The 21,796-nt window shown below is 36.2% G+C and overlaps 1 protein-coding gene across 1 annotated transcript in view; it reads right to left on the bottom strand.

Annotated features, from left to right (window-relative positions):
• Positions 1 to 21,796, bottom strand: part of CLCN5 (chloride voltage-gated channel 5) — a 160,944-nt gene that overhangs the window by 102,744 nt on the left and 36,404 nt on the right. The gene's annotated exons all lie outside the window — the stretch shown is intronic.

Raw genomic sequence — 21,796 nt, 5'->3', positions numbered from 1 at the left:
ATTAAGTATGGAACAACATTATGTCTAAAAAAAGTACATACCTTAATTTTAAAAATACTTTATTGTTAAAAAATGCTCACCATCATCTGAGCCTTCAGCAAGTCATAATCTTTTTGCTGGTGGAGGGTCTTGCCTCAATGTTGATGGCTGCTGACTGATCAGGGTGGTGGTTGCTGAAGGCTGGAATGGCTGTCACAATTTCTTACAATAATGGGGGAGGGTATAGCTCAAGAGGCAGAGCACATGCTCTATATCTCCTTCACTTCTGAATGATAACTTTGCCAGGTAGTACTGGAAGATTTTTCTTTCAGTAGTTTGAATATATCATGCCACTCCACCCTTACCTTCAAAGTTCCTGCTGAAAAACCTGCAGATAGTTTTATGGGGAAGTTCCCCTGGATATAACAAGTTGTTTTTCTGTTGCTTTTAATATTCTTTGTCTTTAACTTTTGACATTTTAATTATGTGTCTTAGTGTGGAGCTCTCTGGGTTCCTCTTATTTGGAATCTCTGGGCTTCCTAGATATGGATGTGTGTTTCCTTCTCTAGGTTAGGGAAGATTTCAGCTGTTATTTAAAAAGCAAACCAAGCCAAAGTAGAAAGTTTTAACAAAACTAAAAGTAAATATGCAAAGTCACAAGGATAGGGTAAAAACTGCAGCAATTAAGATAATATAAGAAAAACAAATATAATAAGATGGATGGCCTAACAAGTATATAAGAAAGACTACCATTCTATGGCAAATAACCATTAGGTTATTAGAAATGAATCACTGGGCACAGCTATAAGAAATTGAGGCAATACTATAAATTAAGGAAGTAAGACTATCTTTGAACCATCCCTCAAATCCACTAGAGTATGAATTTAAAAAGAAAAAAGTTCACTGCTAAGTGTTAAATACAATTATAATGCTAAATTTTATGCAGTAAACACAATAAAAATAATTTTAGATTGGATTAAACAAATTTGACCCTAACTGATTATTTTTAAAAAATACACATTTAAAATGGCTACTCCTGCAATGGCACAGAAACAGACTCTCAGACATAGAAAAAAACCTTGTGGTTATCAAACGGGAGAAGGAAGTGGTATGAGACAAACTATGGATATGCGAATAACTGATACAAACTACTGTGTATAAAATAGATAAGCAACAAGGATATACTATAGATCAAAGGGAATTATATCCATTATTTTATAATAACCTATAATGGAATATAAACTGCAAAAATAATGAATCACTATGCTGTATACCTAAAACTAACATAATATTATAAATCAACTATACTTCAATTTAAAAAAAATGCTACACTTTTTAGCTTTGCTAGTACAAATTAAAAGACTGGACTTTAGTCACAGAATCTGAAAAAAAGCAAATTTTAAATAAAAACAGAGATTACAAAATAATAAACAAAGGTACCAGATAATGATGTTTTAAATATCCAGGAAATAAAATAAAATCTAATCATTTTTCACAAAAGAAAAACTGATAAATTTAACATGACAGAGACAAACACAATTCTAGTTGGAGAACTATTCCATTATTTGAATATGAGGAATCAAATTAGCAGCAAAAACAACAATGAAAGAATTCAGTGTATCTAAACAAAATAACACAATATAATCATTCAGTTTATCATAATATTCAAGTGGAAAATGTCGGGAATTTTTTTTCACAAAAATTTATCATATATTCAGATACAAAAACATTCTCAATAAATAGAAATGGCAAGATTTTTACACAGCACAAGGCAGTAAGATAAGAAATGAGATAAAAGAACACAAACCACATGGAAACTGTAAAGTATATCTTTCTTAAATGACAACTAAATAAAGAAAGTAAGGAAATATTTAAAATATAAATATGAATCAAAACATATCTATACCTCTACATGCCTCTCTTAAGAAAAGGGCAGCTTGGAGACATGGAAACAACCTAAATGTCCATCAACTGATGACTGGATAAAGAAATTGTGGTATATTTACACAATGGAATACTACTCAGCCATAAAAAGAGTAAAATAATGCCATTTGCAGCAACATGGTTGGATCTAGAGATTGTCATTCTAAGTGAAGTAAGCCAGAAAGAGAAAGAAAAATACTGTATCATAAAAGAAAGAAAAATACCATATGATATCACTTATATGTGGAATCTTTAAAAAAAAAGAGACAAACTTATTTATAAAACAGAAACAGACTCACAGACATAGAAAACAAACTTGTGGTTATGGGAGGGGGGGGTGGGGAAGGTCATAGGAAGGGATAAAATGGGAGTTTGAGATTTTCAGATATTAACTAATACATATACAATATATAAACAACAAGTTCCTACTGTATAGCACAGGGAACTATACTCAATATCTTGTAGTAACTTATGGTGAAAAAGAATATGAAAATGAATATACGTATGTTCGTGTATGACTGAAGCACTATGCTGTACACCAGAAATTGACACAACATTGTAAACTGACCGTACTTCAATTTAAAAGATATATATACAAAAAAAAAAGAAAAAGAAAAAGGCAGTTTGGAAAAAACTAATAAAGTTGATAAACTGCTAATACAATTCAACAAAAGAGAAAAGTACACAAATTATTGACTTTAGAGATAAATATTTAATGCAAAGATGATTTAAATTATAAGTTCCATATGCAAATTTTTTAAGAAAGAAAAGGAATAATTTTCTAAAAATGAACAAAGAAAAAAGCCCAAGTATCTAAAGTGAAATAAGGAATATAAATAGGCCAAAGAAATAAGTGCTATTATCAACAAACTTCAAAAGAAACACAGAAATAGTACTTAAATGTTAAAATTAAATGAATAGTAATCCTATTACACAAATGATTCCTTAAAGTATTCTATTAAATTTATTTTCATGAGGTGAACATCAGCCTGATTACTAAACCCGACTTATGGCTAAACTCAGAAAAGGAAAATTATAGATTGGTCTTATCTGTGAACATAGATGCAAAATTTTCAATGAAATTTTAGCAAACAATACACCAGTACTTTAAAAGAACTGATCTTTATGGTCATTCAGGTTTTCACCTGAGGTTGCAAAACTGATTTTAATTAAGACCAGTGATTCACGAGGAAAATAGTAAAAATAAAATTGAGTGAATAAATGTGGTTTTAAAAATCTGAAAATTCAACATTCATTTCTGATTTTTAAAGTAGAAGGATTTTCTTTTAATTATAAATGAGATGCCTGAAAGAAGTTAACACTATTCTTAAAGCAGACATATTAAAGGAGTACATCTAAAAAAAGAAGAAAAACCACACAAAAATGTCTAGTCACCATTCCTAATTAATCACATTAGAAAATGTGACCATTGTAACCACGTAAGAAAAATGAGTAATATAAGGAGGTAAGATTAAAACAGCACTATTTGCACACTACATAATTCTATAACCTAAATGAGCAAGATATTCAAGAAACAAAAGTAATGAGTTCCACAAACGGGCAAATTATAAGATAAAATCTCAAAAATCTATTCAATTCCCACTCCAATAATAATAGATAATAAACATCTACCAGAAAGAGAAAAAAAATCATATGCTATCACTCGTATATGGAATCTAAAAAAAAAAAGACAAGTAAATTTCTTTATAAAACAGAAACAAACTCACAGACATAGAAAACAAACTTATGGTTACCGGGGGGAAGGGATAAACTGGGAGTTCGAGATTTGCAGATACTAACTGGTATATATGAAATAGATAACAAGTTTATACTGTATAGCACAAGGAACTATATTCAATATCTCGTGGTAGCTTACGGTGAAAAATATCAAAATTAATATGTGTATATTCATGTATGACTGAAGCATTGTGCTGTACACCAGAAATTGATACAACATTGTAAATTGACTACACTTCAATTTAAAAAAAAAGTAAACATCTACCAAACAGAACTAGAAGTACAGAAATCTGTTTTACCACAGCAACAACCACTGAAAGAAAATTAACCTGAGAGTTACCCTAATTGGGCACATATATGTTATGGGGACTAAGTATGGTAAAAATGACAACAGTTTAATACAATGCAGAAACATTTCGACCTTCATTTCCACCTAGACATTTGCCGAATCCTGTCAATTTTCCTTCAATAATGTGACAACATGATGTACAAAAAGTTTGTCATCTAACTATATAAAGTTAATGCCCAAGTTCCTCAGAACAAGAGGTTAGAGACAGTTGCTATAAAAGTAATGAATGAAATGAACCACAAGTCAATGATTATTTAGTACCATATTCACTCACTGTGTTAGTAAAATAATAAAGACAAAGCCAAATAACTGTGGGCCACTGGGATAATGAAGACACACTCAAGACACCATTGGCTATACTACCGCATAAACCAACAGTCTGACCCAGTACTCCCAGTTCAGGAACAGGTTCATATCCTCTACCCTGAATTAGATCTCTTCCCTCCCAGGTAAAAAGGGTGCTTTGTACAAAAGATGTTTGCCACAGCTGCATTCATAATATTTTTTTTAATCACAGAGATGTGATTAAACCAACTCAAATATAGCATTTATTTTCCTCATTCATTGATTTTTCATTTCAAGCGATTCACACATGAACAAAACATGTAGTCTCTGATCTCAAGGAACTTGAGTGGTATTATTTAATTTAACCATTGAAATAAATGTTTATATCATGCTATAAGACACCTGTAAATGTACAAAATGATGTCAGCTGAAAAGGACTATGAACGACAAAAATGAAAAACTGCATAACTAATGGTAAAAGAAACATGGAAAGATTTTCTTTCTACACACACAAATAGAAACAAAGGCGGGAGACAAGAATTTCTAAGACATGGACTATAATATAAACAGTTGGTGTTAAATCTGTAGGATAGTTCTCCACACAGGTATACAAACTTGCACTGTAACTTCTATAATGTTTTCAAAGGCAAAGTTTGGCATTATCTAGCTGTTTCTATTTCTACTTTTTAGAGGGGGACCAGCCTTTATGTGTATGTAACTCAGTATATCCCTCTTTTTCCTTCTCTGTTTCTCTTCCAACTGCCAATAACATAAAACCCAAGTACTTCTTGTAAATTACTTGCTGTATTTATTGACTAGGGGGTTTTATGTTCCCTTTTCTAATTTTAAAACCAGATGAATGGAATGTGTTAAATTTCTTTACTTTTTAAAAGTTGCTTTTTTAAACTTGTGATGCTTAATTGAATTCTTTCAGTAGGTCAGTGGCCCTTAATAGAAAAAATAAAATAAAAGGTTCCCCATCCTGTTTTATATGATGCTACTTATTGGAATGTAAAAAATAAATCCTGAACGTTGACATTACAAGCTTCCCATCAGGGGTCAGGGGGAGCCTCTACATTTAAAGGGATATTATGTTTTTTCTCTTTTTTTTCATAAATTTTATTTTATTATTTTTTATGGAAGTACTGAGGATTGAACCCAGGACCTCGTGCATGCTAAGTATGTGCTCTACCACTAAGAACACCCTCCTTTCTGTTTCATCTTGAAACCTCCAACTTCTTTTGTTTCTAAATATCATCTGCATTGAAAACAATGTTTCATCTCTGTTGCCACTCTGAAAAACAGCTCAAAATTAGGGGATCAAAAATAGAGAAATGAGCATAGGCAATAATAGCAGCCAAAGGGAAGAGTGGAACAGCCACTAAAGCCAAGATATTTCCCCAGGTCCCCTCACATGCGGGGCCACCAGCTCTAGTTAGGAGCGTCACAAAGCCTTCAGACTCAGAGGCAAAGAACACAGGACCCAAGGGCTTCGATGAATTTCCTTAATGATGCCACCGAGAGTTTGGTGAATTTAATCTTGAAACGGTTTATCATATTGGTTTCAGCTTCATATTTAGTTTGAACACAATTAACAGTAGTCCAAAAACATTCTTCTCGGTGTTCTGTGTTACCCTCTCAAAAGCTCAACAGCTGCTGCTCTCTGGCTGCTAGTAATAGAAAGGAATGAATTTAGTAATGTTTGGATTTAATTCCTGAATCTTGAAAGACTGAACTTCTGTACTAAAAACAACACTTAAAAATAAGTAAATAAATAGAATAAAAATCTGCCAAGACTGAGACATTAAGGCTGAGGCATGGAAAAATAAAATAAAATACCCATGGTGTCTTTCCATGTAATTTTAAGATGCAGTTTTTTGTTTGCTTTATCATTATCTTTTCCTCAGGGTGTAGTATATGGTTTGAGTCTCCAGATTAAAAAGTAGGGAAATATTTTTTTTAAGTAGAGAAAGATACGTATAAGGCTCAGAGACAGAGGAATGCATTTACCATGAAATCTGAAATTAGAATGGGATTCAAGCAACTTCAACTATGTGGGAGAATGGATGGTGGAAAAAGAATTCACACAATGTCTTTGGATTATAGTGTGAGAAATGATGGTTCATTGGGGAAAGGAACTTTCAATAAATGCTTTTGGGAAAACGATCAAAATTCATTCCAGATGAGTCAAGGATTCAAACTTTTTTTTAAATTATGAGACTGTAAGAAAATGGAAAGGTAAATTTATACTCAATATGTGAAAGAATTTTATTAATACAAAAGCAAAAGAAGAAATTATCACCTATAGGTGATGAAAATGACTGAATAAAAATAAAGCTTTTCATATACTAAAAAAAAAAGTACAAAGTTTAAAAGGGAAGCAATACAGACAAAAGCAGCCATGACTTTGATGGGAAAAGAACTTAATGCAAAAAATAATAAAGATCTGATACAACCTGACAGTTAATACTATTTTCCTTTGGGTAAGCGGCTAAAAAATCTAAAAGTATTACATCACCAAGAAAGGAACACTGAAAACTGTTTAACTTCATAATAAAATTCAGTGCTACAGCCACATTTTATTCTCCTGACCCACAATACTAGTTTTTAAGGATACAGTACTAGATAGGCTCCAGGTGAATTATTTAAAGCAACAAATAGGAGAAAAATCTGTAGTTTTCACAATCACTGGCATTTTAAATACTGACCATTTCTATGCACCACTAGGATGGTTTTGTAACTTTCAGTGCATGTTTTTACCATTTCAGTTCCTTTCAGATTTTTTTTAAATTTCAGATTTGTAGTCATTTATCTGTTTGGCAATCTTTCATAAATATTTCTCCATTTTATTTCAGCCATTAAGTGAAACTGCATTTGGAAATTTGGTTGAAAATATTTCCAGTCACAAGCTTATGGATCGATAAATAATTTTTGTATACTTTCTGGTGGTTTTACAACATTTAAAACATACTTTAAAAAAGGGATTTGGGACTATTTTAATTCTTTTGTTTCACTAAAGCCCATATTATAAAGAGAAACAAAGCTTTCAACAGTGTTGAAGGACTGGCTGGATTTATTATTTTAAAAGTGGCATTAGACCTTAAATATTATTTTATGATAGAGATGTTAGCTAACACTACTGTGGCAATCATATTGCAATATATAAATGTATCAAACCAACATGTTGTACATTTTAAACAATGTTATATGTCAATTATATCAATAAAAAATGTTATTTTAACTCTAATATGAAACTAAGGGAGACACAGAGATATATCATTAATTCAGCATCCCAATAATATTTATATCTTTAATTCTAAAGACATTAGACAGTACTAGACTTTTAACATGACTAATTAGTATTTATAAAAGTAAAGTTGCCTCAATATAATAGAATTACGGGGGGGGAGGTAGAGAAAGCAAAGCTAAAGAGGTAAAGCAAGCAGAGAAGCTAAAAAGTCACCTGAATGCTTACCTAATAATGGAGGAAATTTTTATTTTGGGGGGAGGTTATTAAGTTTATTTATTTACTTATTTTAATGGAGGTACTGGGGATTGAACCCAGAACCTTGTACATGCTCTACTACTGAGCTATACACTTCCCCCTTCCTTAATGGAGAAAATTTTTTAAATTCATGAAGACAAGCCAAACAAGTGAAAAAAAAATTTTATCTGCCAAACAAGTAAATAGGTATGACTGGCTGAAAGTGAACTATATTTTGTTGAGTCTGAGGAATGGACCGAAATAATTCAAGGAAGATAAAAAGCTTCGAACTCCCTGTGGAATGCAGAAATGAAAAATACGAGAAAACTGTGGACAAGTTCATCCTTTCATATAAATCACCTGCATCCCAAACGTTTTAAAATCAGTCAGTGGTTAAATAAACTCTGGTATATTAGCGAGGGACTAAAATCTAGCCATCAAACATGATAAATGTGTGGCTCGTGGTGTAGGGTGTGAAGAGAAGTGGGCTGTAGACAAGACAGTAAAATAAAAGAAAGATAGAACATAAACATCTGTCTTTCAGTAAAAATGACAAGGACACAGAGATTAGAGTTGTATAAACAGTACCCTGAGAGGAAGATACTGCCCTGTTTTAATGTCTATCAGTATACAGTAAAAAAAAAAAAATCGTAGTATCTTCAATCTATTTTTGCTAGTTTCAGGGGATGAAATTCCCCCATCCTCTTCAAAGTTGGCCCCCTAGCCTATATTTCAATTATCTTCCTCACCTTTGTGGGGTCCTGCACTTCAACTGTCTTTAAGAGACCCCTATACCTCCAGTGACACATGTGGTCCACCCCTCCCGTTTAAAACAGAACCAAAGGGGGAGGGTATAGCTCAGTGGTAGAGCACATGCTTAGCAAGCATGAGGTCCTGTGATCAGTCCCCAGTATCTCCATTAAATAAATAAATAAATACATACATACATACATACATACATACATACATACATACATACATAAAACATTACCTCCTCCTCCTCCTCCAACAAAAATAAATTAAAAGATAATTTTTTAAAAAGTCATGTCTTTTTGAAAATAAAATAAAACAGAACTACAAACACTCCTTTAATCCGCTGTTCCCTCCAGTAATATACACATGCAAGCGCGCGCGCGCGCGCACGCGCACACACACACGCAGCCCGATCCATAGACACTCTGTTCCTACCTTTATCTTCCACATGGGTTGGAAAAAAATGTCTACCCTTTGGGGAGAGTCTGCAGGCCAAATCTACCCAACCACGACTTTATCCTGTCTCCTGGTCTTCAACGAAAAATAACTGATTTTTTTTAAAAAGTAGTTAAGGGATTAGCTTACCCAAGGTCACACTGTTGGTTGGCAAGAGGGAAAATCTGAGCCCAGAAAGCTTGACGACAGTTGCCCATGGCCACAAAAGACCCTTTTTTGCACCCTGTCCCTCTTCCAGGTGACTGAGATCAGCTACTTATGGGCAACTGGAGAGGAGCAGCTGTCACCATCACAGCTGAACTGGCTCGAGGCTGGCTGGCCTGGCCCTGCCCACCACCTGCTCCACACTCTAAAATCAGCCTTTGTACAGCCTGGCTTCTGGGAAAGAAGAGGTACTAGCAGCAAACAGGGATGGGGAAAGATGGTGCTTTTTTTTTTTTAAAGTCTCTCTCCCTAGGTCCTCTTTGGGGGAAGTCTAGACACGTGTATTTTAAAAAATCCCCTTATAGTCCTGATATACAGCCTTGGGTACTGACTTTAGTCCAGTAAGGGGAGGTATGAAGATATCTCAGATACATCTAGGAAACTGATCACTACAGCAGCTCTGTTACTGTGGAAATTACAGTAGACTTGCAGAAAAACATCCCAGGGGTTCGAATTCTAGCCCTGAAACTCACCTGCTGTCTGACTGTAGACACATCATTTTAGTTCATTGGGCCTTGATTTCCACATCCTATAAACTGGGGATACCACCATTAATTTCCCTGGCTTATGAAGTGTGCTTTAAGATTCGCTACACTGTAACTGACACACATGAAGTTTCTTTTTAAAGAGAATTTTTTAAAAGCCTTCTATGCAAAATAATTGCTTTTAAAAATTATATGTAATGTTAGGGAGCATTTCCCTCACACACTCAGCTTGTTAGGGAAACCAATTCCTAACCCTAGCACCTATTTTAACTCTCCCTCCTCCAACATAGATGATGCTCTAAAATTCTTTTCTCCCTCCACTCCCACTCAATAAAAAGCTTCTTTAGAAAACTAGCCAATCCAAATAGCTCTCAGTATCTACTATTTATGATACAAGATTTTCCCCTAAAGGAGACCTTTCCTCTCCCGTTATCTTATCTATATCCTTGGCTTCCTTAATGAGGCTTGAGAAAAATTTCTGTTCTGAAGTTGGCATTTTTATTGTTTTCTTCCCAGAGAACCAAAATGAGCCTAAGGCACCTGCCTTGCTTTTCTGAGGATCTCAAATAGCACCAAACCATCCTGCCCCCAAGAAGAACACACTGACCATGGGATCTCATTTACCTTTGCTGCCTACCACTCTGGCAGAGCCTTTGAAAACACTTTTTTATTTATTGTGACAGCAAGCACTCCTCTGTAATCATAGTTCTGTACATAGACAAAACCTGAAAGAAAACACAAAAAGAGTAAGAGCTGCTGTGTTCGAGGAAACAGAGTCCTGGCCAAGTTATTTCCAGAAGTCTAACATTAAATGTAAATTTTTGCAAGCAGTTCTTCTGCATAGATGACTGTGAACTAAAAGCTTTCAGGTCCCTCCCTACTCCAACCCATCACTTCTTTAACGGCATTATCCTCGTCTCCCTTCATTTTGGGAGTCTTAACTATTAGTAGCAGTCTTGCCTCCCTTTGCCTGCTCTCATATTTAGCAACATTTCAGGAATATCTGATACCAAATGAGCACTTCACTCTGGAAACCATCACTTCCTGTGGATTGTTCTAATGATATCCCTTAACTACTCCCACCCTGGCATTTCTTGGGGTTCTGGCTCTGGCTCTGTTACCAACAAGCTTTTTGACTTTAGGAGTGGTTCCCCAACTTCTGTCTGCATCAGATCCCCCTGGAGGGCTTGTTCAAACAGAGTGGGGACCCCATCCCTGGAGTTTCTCCTTCAGTGGCTTTGGGGTGGAACCCTAGGATTTGCTTTTCTGACGGTTCCCAGACAGACGTTGCCACTGCCAGTGGGGGCGGGGCACACTCTGAGAACCACTGCTTTAGGTAGAAGAGAACTGAACTTGGTTAGACCAGGGCTTCTCAACCTCAGCACCACTGACATTCTGGGTGGGATAAGTCTTTGTTGTGGGGCTGGGGGTTGTCTTGTGTCCTGTAGGGTGTTTAGCAGCATCCTTGGCCTCTACTAGATGCCAGTAGCCACCTGCCCTCTGCCCCCAGTCAACTATCACAACCAAAAATGTCTCAAGACATTCTCAAAAGTTTGGTGGGGAGGAGGGGCAAAATCCCCCCAGGTTAAGAACCAGAGTTAGACTGACGACCAAGCACCTTTTTTTCCCCCAAGCTCTTTTTTTATGAAGTAGTGAAGACTTCTCCTCTCCTCTTGTTCATTTTTCTCAAGATGCGGTCATTGGCATTTAATTCATCCATGCATCCATCCTACTATTTGTCAAGCACTATTGGGGGCCACTCAGGTTGATGAACAGGTCCCAGCTCTGAGAGCACTTACAATTAAGAGAAGGGACAGTGGGATCAGTAGGCCCAGGAGGCTGTGGGGACATGGAACAGGGGCGTCATGGCAGGCTTTCTGAAAGATGATGATAAAGGTGGCCAGGAGTTGGGTGGACAAAGGGGATGGGGGAGGAGGACTCCAGGCAGAGGGCATGCCACATTCAAAGGTACCAAGGCAACAAAGCATGAGAGTCAGGGAACTACCAGTTGTTCCATGTAGCTGCAGGCAATCATCTTTTTATCACCATGCAGGAAGGGGGAAAGGAGGGGCAAACAATATTATCAACTCTAATCTTTTTATTTCCTATAGCCATTTCCAGTAATTCTTTGTCCTTCCCCCTATTTGTACCTTAAGCTATAGACATTTTAAACTTCTTTCTACTAACCCCAGAGCCTCTATAGAATCACTCTCTCCGGGCACCTGAATTAAATCCTTCTCTTCACTTGTATCATGACACCCATTACACTGGATTATAACAGCCTTTGTCTGCCTGCCCTACTAAGCCCACAAGTTCCATCAGGGCAGAGGCCATGGTTATCTCTTTCTTCGATGTTATCTCCAGCATCCTGAACTATGCCAGGCACAGACAACCTGCTCAAATGTCACCTGAATGAATGATGCTCTCAAATTCCTTATGTCCCAAACTGAACACTCACCAACACCTTCCTTCCCCAAACCAGGTTCTACTTCTCTATTCATCTACCATCCCTTCCCCCTCCCACATCTCAACAAAATATTGGCATAATCCCTCACTTCTCCTTTTCCTCACTCCATACAATCATCTTAAAGTCTTCAGTGTGAAGCAAGATCTGTCCTCTGAACTTCAATAAATACTCCATCTGGGAGTCAGTCTATAGAAAGAGCATGAGCTTTGGAATCAAAGAAAGGTGGGCTCTACTACTCAGTCATAAAAACAAATGAAATAATGCCATTTGCAGCAACATGGATGGACCTAGAGATCATTATTCTAAGTGAAGTAAGCCAGAAAGAGAAAAGAAAAATACCACATGATATCATTCATACGTGGAATCTAACAAAAAGAAAAAAAGAGGACAGTAATGAACTCATCTACAAAACAAAAATAGACTCGCAGACACAGTAAACAACCTTATGGTTATGGGGCGGGGGGGAGGGAAGGGAAAGGGAGAAATTTGGGAGTTTGAGATTTGCAAAATGTTAGCCACTATATATAAAAATAGATTAAAAAAGCAAATTTCTTCTGTAAAGCATATGGAACTATATTCAACATCTTACAATAATCTTCAATGAAAAAGAAAACAAAAACAAATATACGTATATATATGCATGACTGGGACACTGTGCTATACACCAGAAATCGACATATTGTCACTGATTATACTTCAATAAAAAAAAAGGGAGAAGTGGGTTCATCTCACTTCTGTCTCTGAATTACTAGGTGATTTGAACAAGCTACAATCTCAGAGCCTTAGTTTCCTCATCTTTAAATGGGTTAACAGCACAAACCATATATAGATTGTTACGAAGCTAAATGTGAAGTACTTAGCACTTCAATGTTAATTAATAAATGTTTCCTTTCTCTTCAGAGCAACCGTGGCAGGAATAAGAAGAAGGCAGGAAGATACATAAAGAGCTACATAGCAAGGTCAATAAAATGACAAAGAGTGAGAGGGACAACATGGGAAGCCAAAAAAGAAATACAAATTTAATTCCCTGAAATAACCACATATACTTTTGCATTGTTTTCTTCCCTCAAAATTTAACACATAACATTTATGCTAACCAAGGAACACACTAATATTCAAGAGAAATGAAAACATACATCTACCAAGAAACTTCCCCACAAATGTTCACAGCAGCGTTATTCATAACAGGAAGCAAGTGGAAAGAATTCAAATGTCCATGAACTGGTGAATGGATAAACTGGTATCGCCATACAATGAAACATTATTAGGCAATAAAAAGGAATGAAGTACACTTCCATGGATAAACCTTGAAAACATTATGCTAAGGGAAAGAAGCCAGACACAAAAGATAGAATATTGTATGATTCCATTTATAGGTGATGTCCAGAAAAGGTCAATCTATAGAGACAGAAAGTAGACTAGTGATTGCCTAGGATTGGAAGGGGTGGTGACCACTAATGTGCAGAGTTTCTTTTTGGTAGGACATGAATGTTTTGAAATTAGTATGAATATTCTTAAAACCACAGAATCATACACTTTATTTTTTTAACTTTGCCCTTTTATTTTATTTAAATTTTGGGGTAATTAGTTTATTTATTTTATATGTATGTGTGTGTATATATATGTATGTGTATGTATGTGTGTGTGTGTGTATATATATATACACATATACATATATACATAGGGTTTTTTTTAATGGCAGTACTGGGGATTGAGCCCAGGACCTCATGCACTCTACCACTGAGCTATACCCTTCCCCTTTGAATCATATACATTAAATGGGTGAGTTGATGGTATGTGAATTATGTCTCAGTAAAGCTGTTAAAAAAGATACAGAGAATAGAACAACAGCGAGGGAAGTGGCAAACAAAAATTTTTTTTCTAATCATTTCCTTCCTATATTCTAGTAGATTATCTCGTATATCCCACTGGGAAGACTGCCACCTTTAAAGAGAAAGTGTCTGAGTATAGAGAAAGTCTCTCTGGCAATGGTCATGACAAGGATTCATTGGCATTGCCAGAGAGGTTGGTAAGGGGACAGGGAAAGCCGGGCTTGAGTAGAAGTGAAGTGCCCTAGAGCAGCGCTTCTCAGGCTTGAAGGGACATGTATCAGCTGGGGATTGGTTTTCACAGGGTTGGTGTAGATCTAAAATGAAAGGACGGATTAAAACGTATAGTAATTGGCGAAGTACCATATAAATGTTGCTGTTAGTCAAGTCAAACATTTCTGAGTACTTGTGGGGCTCATTCTGAGAGGAGGAAGGGAAATAGTGGTAAGGTTTCCTTTTTCCTACTTTGCTTAAGGAAACAACAGCCACTTAACCTTATGGAGTCACAATCTCTTCAAATCTATACATTGACAGCATCTGGCACAAGTTTTAGAATTATAGGATCTTAAATTGCTTTCAAATTCCTAAGAAGAAAAGTCACATGGAGACAGCTGAGAGCTTATTCAGCAAGGTCACTTGGTGTGGAAAGATCTGAACTCTGGGGTCAGAAATCCTGGGGTTGAGGCCCAGGTCTAACACTTACTAAGCTTTATATCTTTAGTGAAATCCTCAGTGTTTCTTCATATTTGATATGGGTGGGGAAACACATCTTGCCTGTGTCACAGGGTGGCAGTCGGATCAGCTGAGCTGATAGTGAAAGCATTTTGTCAAACTCTGGATGGGCTGCTTCACAGATCTTTTCATTGAATGTGTCTATCAGTAGAAAAACATTCAAACATGGACTCCCATGACCCACTTACACTGCTGGTGGGAATGCAGTTTGGTGCAGCCACTGTGGAAAACAGTATGGAGATTCCTCAAAAGACTAGAAATAGACTTACCATATGACTCAGGAATCCCGCTCCTGGGCATATATCCAGAAGGAACCCTACTTCAAAAAGACACCTGCACCCCAATGTTCATAGCAGCACTATTTACAATAGCCAAGACATGGGAACAGCCTAAATGTCCATCGACAGATTACTGGATAAAGAAGAAGTGGTATATTTATACAGTGGAATACTATTCAGCCATAAAAACTAACAATATAACGCCATTTGCAGCAACATGGATGTCCCTGGAGAATGTCATTCTAAGTGGAGTAGGCCAGAAGAGAAAGAAAAATACCATATGAGATCACTCATATGTGGAATCTAAAAAAAAAAAAGAAGAACATAAATACAAAATAGAAATAGACTCACAGACATAGAATACAAACTTGTGGTTGACAAAGGGGTCGGGGGTGGGAAGGGACAGACTGGGATTTCAAAATTTGTAGGTACTGACAGGCATATGCAGAATAGATAAACAAGATTATACTGTATAGCACAGGGAAATATATACAAGATCTTGTGGTAGCTCACAGCAAAAAAAATGACAATGAATATATGCACGTTCATGTATAACTGAAAAATTGTGCTCTACACTGGAATTTGACACAAGATTGTAAAGTGACTATAACTCAATAAAAAAAATGTTAAAAAAATGGGCTCCCATGTCTTTTTTTCTTTTTGGTGGGCGAGGGGGTAATTAGGTTTGTTTATTTATTTATTATTATTTTTTAATGGCAGCACTGGGGATTGAACCCAGGACCTCACACAGGCTAAGCATACACTCTACCACTGAGCTATATCCCCCTCTCTTCATGTCTCAATATTATGTACAACAGAAAATGCATACAAAAACAGAGGGAGGAAGCAGGAGATAAAAATACAGGATTCGATACAGGTAGATGAGATCAATAATCAATACAGAGTTTACTGAAACTGGTAACCATCTTATAGTTACGGAACAGAATATCCCTACTCCTCAGAAACACACACTCAATTATTTAGAGGTAAAGAGCCATGATGTATGTACTTTACCCTCAAGTGGTACAGAAAATATGTGTACACACACACAGGCATACCAGAGCATGCAGATGAAGTAAAATGTTAATAGTAGTTGAATCTGGGTAAAGGCTGTAAGGGTGGTCTTTGTATTTATTTTTTTTGCAAACTTTCAGTAAGTTTGAAATTTTTTCCAAATAAATTAGAAATTCTAATAATTGGTTGGGACTTATAAAATGGCAGGGGAAAGAGCTTGGCCCACTATATCCCCAGCAAAGCAACAGTTTACCTGGTAAAATTATTTTTAGAAGCAATCTTCTTTTTTTTTTTATGATGGAGGTACTGGGGATTGAACCAAGGACCTTGCACGTGCTAATCATGTGCTCTACCACTGGGCTATACCCACCCCCTCTAAAAGCAATCATTTTAAGTCTCTGGAAATTGTCCTAAGGGCATGCAGCAAATGTAGAAACATACATTGAAGAAAACCTATTAAATCTCAGCAAGAACAGAGAGAATGGATGGCATCTGAGCTATGATCTAAAGCTCTGCATGACAGAGGCTCTATCCTGGGCAGCCAAGAAGATGGGGGCGCAGACCCCTCCCAGATGCCAGTCTAGGGCTACAGTTTCACCCCAGGAAGGGGAGGTTGCTAGTGTTCCTTATCCCCCTGACTGTGTTGCAGAAGTATCCTGATCAGGTGCAGCCAAGAAGACCAAGTCTCCCTTCTCTCACCCAGCTTACAGCTGAAGGGTAGAAACTCTACTCCACGTGCAACAGGACAAGAACACTGAGTCTGGATCATCCTCACTCCAGCTCATTCCTAGGGCAGAGGCTGCAACACGCTTTTGTGATAAAACCATCAATAAACTAGGAATAGATGAGAACTTCCTCAACTTGATTAAATCCAACTATGAAAAGCCCAGAGCTAACATCAGAATTAATGGTGAAAGACTGAATGCTTTCCCTTAAAATCAGGAAAAAGATGAGATGTACAACGTCACATCTTCTCTACAACATGGTACTAAAAGTTCGAGCCAGGGCAACTACACCAGAAAAAGAAAGAAGAAGCATCCAGACTGGAAAATAAGAAGTAACACTATCTGCAAATATAGATGACACAATCATATATAGAGAAAATCCCAAGAAAGTCACTAAAAAAACTATTAGAACTAATAAATGAGTTCAGCAAAGCTGCAGGACAAAAAATCAATAGCATTTTCATCCACTATCAATGAACAATCTAGGGGGAGGGTATAGCTCAGTGGTAGAGTGCGTGCTTAGTATGTATGAGGTCCTGCGTTCAATCCCCAGTACCTCCATTAAAAAAATTTTTAATGAACAATCTGAAATGAAATTAAGAAAACAATTGCATTTATAGGATCATCCAAAATAATAAGACACTTAGAATAAAGTTAACAAAAGAAATACCAAACGTGTACTCTGAAAACTCTAAAATATTCTTAAAAGAAATTAAACGAGACCTAAATAAATGGAAAGACATCCCATGACAGACAATAACAAGTGTTGGCGAGAATGTGAAGCAATTGGAACCCTCATCCATTGCTACTAGGAATGCAGAACACTGCAGCTGCTTAAGGGGGAAAAAATGATTTGGCAGTTTCTCAAAATATTAAACACAGAATTACAATATGACAGCAATTCCACTCCTTGGTACATAGCCAAGAGAAATGAAAATACAGAGTCACCGAAAACTTGTACACTAATGTTCATAGTCGCATTATTCATAATAGCCAAGAAATAGAAAACAACTCCAAAAATCTATTAGCTGATGAACAAAATGTGGAATATCCACACAATGGAATCTTATTCAGCCAAAAAATGAATGAAGTACTGTTAACTGCTACAACATGGATGAACCTTGAAAACATTATGCTGAATGAAAGGAGCCAGTCACAAAAGACCACATACTGTAAGATTTTATTTAAAGGAAATTTCCAGAATAAGCAAATCTACAGAGATAGGAAATAGACTGATGGTGGCCTAGGGCTGGAGTGGAGATTGAAGGGCATGAGACTGACTGCTAATGGACACAGGATGTCTTTCAGGGTGATGAAAATATTCTATAATTAGATTGTGGTGATGGTTGCACAACTCTAAATGTAATAAAAACCATTAAATTGTCATACATTAAATAGGTGGATTGTATGGTGTTAGATAAGTTACGTCAAAATAAGTCTTTTAAATTGTTAACAGTCTATCTAAACAAATCAATTAAAGGCAAAAATCTACAGACTGTATTTAGAAACCAAGAATCTATGTACTACATGCTGCCTATTAAAAACCCTACTTTAAATAAAATGACGCAAATAAAAGAGGCAATTTAAGGCTACAATGAAATACCACTATGCACCTATTAGAATGGCTAAAATTAAAAACGCTAACCAGATCAAGTATTGGGACAGATGTGGAGCAACTGAAACTCACTGACTCCACAATTTTACATTCCCATCAGCAACAACTTTGTATAACAGGTTGGCAGTTTCTTCAAAGTTAAACATACACTTACCATATGACTCAATGTCAGCTATTTACTCAAGAGAAATGAAAGCATAATGTCCTAGAAAGATCTGCTCACAAATGTTCACAGCAGCACTAGTCATAGTAGCTAAAAAACAAAAATAACTCCAGTGTCCAGCAGCAGGGGAATGGATAAATACATTGTGGTATGTCCATACAATAGGATAATAAAAGAAATGAACTACTGGTACATACAACATGGATGACTCTCAAAATAATTATGCTGAACAAAAGGAGCGAAACAAAAGAGACTACATACTGTATGATTCCCTTTACATAAAACTTTAGAAAATGCAAATTAACACATAGCGATAGGAAGTAGTTTAGGAAGGCAGTGCAGTTCCCCATTGGTTGAGAAGGAAGAAATTAACAAAGGGCTGGGAAGAAACTTTTGGAGGTAATGGATATTTTCATTATCTTGATTGTGGCAATGGTTTCACAGATGGATTTCAAAACTTATCACAAAACTTATCACACTGTACACGTTAAATATGTGCCATTTATTGTGTGTCATTATGTCTCAATAAAGCTGATAAAAATAGATAAAAATCACATGTTCTCAAGGCCAACAGGATCTCACAAATCAATAAACCAACCCCAGGCAGATCCTTCAGCTCCTTTGTTACTTTGATGCTCCTGGGTTTTTTGTTGTTGTTGTTGTTGTTTGTTTCTTTCTTTCTTTCTTTAATTTTGTTTAAAGTCTTTATTGGTTATTTAAATTTTATACGCTATATTATTGCATTTTTTTATGGAAGTACTGGGATTGAACCCAGGACCTAGTGCATGCTAAGCATACGCTCAACCAATAGCTATACCCTCTCTTCAATACTCCTGGTTTTAAGCTGAGGATTATGACCCCTCAGTGTTCACCTTCTAAGTGGAATGAGCAACCCAAGACAACAACACAAGACAGAGCTATTTCCATCCTGCTGCTGGGTGTCCTGGAAGCACATATGTGTTGTTGCATGTGACACAATTTTTAGACATTGTACATATTGATATAGTTCAAGAAAGATTTTTTTCCTGGGATTTTGGCGACTCAGTCACTAATAGACTGAGACAGGATAAAGTCATCCCACATCAGGTCTCTAAGAATCTGCTGTTGAGAGAGGGCTTGTGGAAATGAACAATGTGATGGTTAAAAGAATGAGCCTTGGAGACAAGTGCCCTGCACACAGTAAATGCTCAAAAAACTGGCAAAAAATAATTTAATAAAAATAGCAGAATTTAAAATTAAATACCATTAATTCCAAATTTGCCATAATCTAGATTATAGCTGGGTAGAAAGATATCTTCATATAGGGACAAGGGAGTTTAAATAAAAGCATCAATTGCATGAGCAGGATTTCAGGGGGCATGAGAAATCCACTCAAGCAAATTAAACTTAGAGGTCCTTCAGAAGGAATCTATTTGCAGTTTAATACAGTTAGCACAGACGGCCTATATTTCAAATCCTAACATCATGCCTTCATATCTTGTAACCTTGGGCAAGATACCAAACCTCTACATGACTCCATTTCTTCACCTATAAAATGGAGGTGAAAATAGTATCTATCTCACAGGGTTGGTGGATTCATGAGTTAGTCTTTGTAAAGTGCTTAGAACAAAGCCTGGCACTAAATTGCTACTTGTTCATTAAAGCTGTGATTGGCAAAAGTTTGTTTCAATCTATACTTTTTGCTCAAATACAGTAATTTTACTCACAACTGGATGGAATTAATGAAGTATTTTTTCAGAAGTAAACACTCACCTACTCCTCCTAAGTTCTTTCAAAAGGGCATATCTTACATGCACCCCAGTGTTCATAGCAGCACTATATACAATAGCCAAGGCATGGAAGCAACCTAAATGTCCATTGACAGGTGACTGGATAAAGAAGCTGTGGTATATTTATACAATGGAATACTATTCAGCTGTAAAAAGAATAAAATAATGCCATTTGCAGCAACATGGATGGACCTGGAGATTGTCATTCTAAGTAAAGTAAGCCAGAAAGAGAAAGAAAAATAGCATATGACATCATGCATATGTGGAATCTAAAAAAAAAAAAGGAAGAAAAAAGAGGACCCTATGAACTCATCTGCAAAACAGAAACAGACTTGCAGACATAGTAAACAATCTTATGATTACCAGGGGAAAGAGGGTGGGAAGGGATAAATTTGGGAGTTTGAGATCCACAAATGTTAACCACAATACATAAAAATAGATAAAAAACAAATTATTTCTATATAGCACAGGGAACTACATTCAATATCTTGTAATAACCTTTAATGAAAAAGAATACAGAAACAAATATATGTATATATATGCATGACTGGGACATTATGCTGTACACCAGAAATTGATACACTGTAACTGACTATACCTCAGTTTAAAAAAAAGAACATATCTTGTTTGCTGCTCTAATTTTAACACCAAAAAAAGTTCAACTCTTTAAAACATCATTTGACATTTTCTGGCACATAGTCGGTGGTCAGTAAATGGTCGCTGAACAAATATTCTTCTGGATCAAAGCAAATTTACCATACTTAATATTACTGTTTCTACAGTCAGAGTTAAAAATGCAACATGCATCCCATCTAAGTAGGAAATAATCCCAAAAAGGTAGTGTTACCACCTAACCAGTTAACCAACTTCAATGAAGTTGCCCAAGATAAGAAAGGTGCTAGTTCATTGCAAAAGCAGCAGAAATTAAGGCTTTGGTTTCAGCCAAAATGATGATGCATTGCAGGCATTGCTTAGCACTTTTTGGTGATTACAAGAAAAAAGACAGACTTAATGGCCCACAAACAGGAAGAACATGGACTATATCCTAAACTTCCTCACTGGGAAACAACGGTCTTCAAAGTAACTGACATGAAACTTACCTGTCACCCCTCTTTTGAGGGGAATAGTGACCTAGTTTGTAATGCTTGTCCTGAGATACTTTTTAAAAAGAGAAATTAAATTCACTTTTATCTAATGTAAGGTCAGAATCAAGCAAAAAGATTTCCTTGCTTTGAGTGCCCCAGGTGAGCAGAAGTTGTAAGCATCCTCTCCACAGATAGTATTAAGTAAAGTGTCCTTAAAAGAATCAGCCAGGTAGCTACCACTTTGTCCTGGGGTCTGCCAGACATTTCTGTCCCTCCTCCTTTCTTTCAGTCGGTTTACAACATTGGTTAATTTCTGGTGTACAGCATAATGATTCAGTTATACATATATTTATGTGTATATATACATATATATATTCCTTTTCATATTTTTTCATTATGGGCTATTACAAGGTATTGAATATAGTTCCCTGTGCTATACAGTAGGATAGGACCTTGTTTATCTA

Source organism: Vicugna pacos, chromosome X, assembly GCF_048564905.1.
Source record: "Vicugna pacos chromosome X, VicPac4, whole genome shotgun sequence".
NCBI classification, from domain to species: Eukaryota; Metazoa; Chordata; class Mammalia; order Artiodactyla; family Camelidae; genus Vicugna; species Vicugna pacos.
The sequence above is the reverse complement of the archived record's forward strand: the minus strand, read 5'-3'. Positions and strand labels throughout refer to the sequence as shown.